We start from the raw sequence: 4151 nt of genomic DNA on the forward strand, positions 1-4151 counted from the left end.
ATGACATTCACTTCAGTTTTGATTTGTAATTGATAAAATTATGTGTGTGGTGATACTTAAAAGGGAATGACTGAAAATGGTTGACAAATTAATGAACATTTATATGAATGATTATGTTTATTTTACGTGGACTTTAGAACCAATATGGTGTTTTTGTGGTAGCCTTCGGGTTGATCGTGCAGTGAAAACTAACAACTTATACAGCTGATTGCTTTGAGAAATAGTCAAAATGTACTCAAATAGGGTTTCACATACTAAGAGAGATATAGGAGGGATTTACAACTACGTCATTGCTTTCTGCTGTGTGTATCACGTGGTACACAATTTCCAGGAAGGTAATACAAGAAATGTAAACAATGACTACTTCTGATAAGGTTTTTGCAGTAACATTCACTGGAAATAATCTTCCTGGTGCAAAGTTTCTCTCAGAATTCAGTTGTTGAGATAAGTAATGGACACAGTGCTGCTGAGATTTAACTTCATCTGGGAAAAGACCAGAACAAATTAACAGGTAAGCAAATTATGCAATCTATGTATATATGTTTACATTTAAGAAAACATATAATATTGTGATGATATGGTATGATGTAGGTTCAAAATATTAGATTTAGACTAACAGCTGCATTGGAATTCTTTAATATATTGTAATATTGTTTCTAGCCCAGAATTGAGGTAATATGCATATGAAATGGATATATTTCAGTTGGTCAGAAAATGGTACACTTTCTCTGTCTTATCATACAGCTGATATATCTTGTCTGTGTGTCCTAATGTGTATTTGTGAATAGATGACATCTAACCAGATACTAAATGTATAAAATAGGTTTCGATGTTTTATGATTAAGAAATTAATTATATATTTTTTTCAGATGCAGTGCCTGTACTAAAGCTAGGGAAGACAATGTCATTATAGTGCTAGTTGATGACGGATTATGCTAGTTGATCTTTAAATGAATCAATGAAAAACAGTTTACAATGTCATGATTTATACAGAAAAATGTGTAACATAGCTGGTACACACATAGTACAAATATATATATATATATATATATATATATCGATGTGTTGTCAATACAGATATTAAAATATAATACTAAATACATTCTTGTGTTTTGTTGTAGTGTATGTATTTAATTTCAATATGTCTTTGCATGCCGCTTAAAAATGGTAAAATGTGCAATTGCACTTTGTTTTACTGAAGGAGTTCTTAAATACCCCATAAACAATTACTAATTCGCCAGGATTTAAGATGTGCGCAAACTGTGAGGCTATGACCATGTCACTGTCACTCTTGCTCCCTTGATCCACATCCGACAAAAGTGTTATAGCACCAGAATTTGAATGCCCATAATACATTTCAAAGTTGCATTATTTGTGTACAAAGAATACAGATTCCTTTACCGAAAAATGTAAACTCTGTGTAAGGGATTGGTATAAATGACAAATTTGATGAATGGTGCTGTCAGTGTAAGATTTAAATAGATTAACATCATTTAGAAACCGCTCATACGGCATAAATTAGCTTTGTTTTACAGTATTTTCCCCTATCTCTTTTTTGGACTCACTTGAGTGGAATCAGGTTCACAGCTGGTCGCTGCATTTAAATTTAATTTAATTTGGATTAATGAAACACATGAGTAAGAATGTTCACTCGTAATTGTCTTCCTTAATTAATAATTAATTATATAAGTCATCATGTATATGCATACACACATATGGCCCATTTCCTGCAAGACTTGATCAATCTGAATATTGTGTGTATATGTAGTAAGGTGAGTTGAATGGCTGTTTGTCATACTGCAAGAGGGCCTTTGAAACTTCAATGTATTCTTTGATACATATACCTCTTAGTGTTTAAGGCCTATCTGTTTTGGGAATATTTATCAACCTATCGTAAAATCTTCAATATATTGTAATCACCTTCAATAGTTCTAGTAAAATTGTTTCTTATTTAATACCACAATAGTATGTAATATCAATACTTCAGTTATAAGGTTTCTATAAATTTAAGCAAAAAAAAGAAGAAAATATTTTTATTTTAAAAAAAATCTATCTGGCTAGATTACATTTAGTTTTCAAATTTCTAATGTATGAGTATATGTTGCAAGTGTAGGGTCTGTATCTTGACCACGCGCACATATTAACCCTTTACACTTAAATTTCATTTGTTTTAGGTTAAGGGAAAGGTACGAAAAAATATTTATTTTGTGTTATAACAGAGTTTTGTTTTTTAAGAGATAAAGGCTCCAAGTCCATACCCAATCCAGTGCAAATCTATGTTAAACAGAGGCCAGGTCGTACAAAGTTCGTACTACCTGTTACAGTTGCTATGGACTGTGCTTATCAGTAAATCTATTTTTAGCATATTGGCTGATTAGAAATCCCTCCTTAATTTGACACACTTGTGCCATGACCATTTGAATTTTTCTGATCAAAAGAACATCTTAGCAATGTTGTGGTTTTTACAGCTTGGTTATTAAAATATGGCCAATTTATTGTCTCCAAGAATGAGTAGAATTTATATTACCCTGAGAATAATCTCTGAAAAAGGTTTAGATTAATTGTAGGTCAAACATGCTTAGAACGAAGTAACTATGGTCGAATGTATTGGGGAGATGGGATGTTTTCCCCAGTCTTTTTCAAGTCTTTTGGACCAATCAGGATAAATATTTGTTCAAAGTCAGTGCCTAAATTTGATGGCGTTATGCATCGCCAAGAATAAGATAAGCATTCTAGTTAAAACAGCCATTGGCCGAGCTAATTCACATAAGGCTACAGACGATTAGAAATTTCGGTTGTCCCGTTAGCGAAGTGGTTAGCGCATTCGCTTCTCACGAAGGCCACCCGGGCTCGTTTCCCGGCCTTGGCGCAAGTGAGTTTGGTTAGTGGTCACAAAGCGAACAAGTGTGTTTTCTCTGGCTACTCCGGTTGCCCGCACTATACAGGACCACTCTTGCGCATTGCGTAACATCGTGCCAATGAGAGTGACTTACTTTAGTTTCATCACAATCATTGTAAAATGTATAATGTTTGGACTAAAGCTACAGACAATGACATAACTCCAAATGAAGTTATGAAACTTGAGATATCTGCCTCTTTCGCTTTCTTTATTTTGCGTGTGTGATGAAACTGGAATGGTTTTATCTTTTTTTTATTCAGACTATTATTAACCTCATCCCAAAGCACTATATTAGAGATCATAGATCATAGATCATAGTTCAGAATGATCATCTACAACATTGTGGAATAAGTTTGGTTCCTTCCTTGTATAAACTTATGCTAATGTTTTGAACCTTATATTGTCTTGTTGGTCAGACAACAATGATAAAATTGTGGTTGAACAGAACGTAAAATATGCAGTACGTTGAATCACATTTCAACATTGATATTATAGATGTTCGCAAAAAATTACGTATATCAAAGTTCTGTTCTTTTATTGATTAAATGAGTACGATGGCATTGATAGGATTTATCTTTATAGAGTTGGGCAGTATTGAAGTGCCGACCGAAATGTTGGCTTTAGTTAAATCACCGTATGCCTCTGTTTCCTCTTGTGTTTGTCTAAATAGAGTATGTACAGACGATGTAAGTACCGGTTTGCACCAAGGTTGTACGATGCCACCTCTGCTGTTAAACATCTTTTTTCAACGACTTGTACATTGAATAGTATGGTAATAAATGCAAATAGACATAATATTTTTCTTTGCCTGGATCTAAGTAGCCATTTACATGTTGGTTATGTGTGTGAAATTACAATTATTCATAAAAATACTATTATCTAGGTTTTTTACTTATTGAAAATTGAGATTTTAATATTTCTGCAAACGCTGACGCACATTGCTAGAAGAGCCCATTGTTTGCTTATTGATAGTTCGCTTCTGTTTTGGTATTGGCCAAAAATATACTCTATCTGTCGTATTGGCCCGTGTATTTAGTTGACAATCACCTCTTATAAAAATAGAAATAAATGTTTTATGTGGAACAGCTATGGTAAATGAATCTAAATAGCGTCAATTTTCCAAATTTGCAGTGAACTGTTGGTATTGTGGGGGTCAATTGCAAAAACTACATTTATAATTTAGACACTTTTCTCCAGTAACTATTTTTCAGTATTTTAAGCAAATGTAATATAACTTTACTTTGTTTATGCA

Source organism: Mya arenaria, chromosome 6 (assembly GCF_026914265.1).
Source record: "Mya arenaria isolate MELC-2E11 chromosome 6, ASM2691426v1".
NCBI classification, from domain to species: Eukaryota; Metazoa; Mollusca; class Bivalvia; order Myida; family Myidae; genus Mya; species Mya arenaria.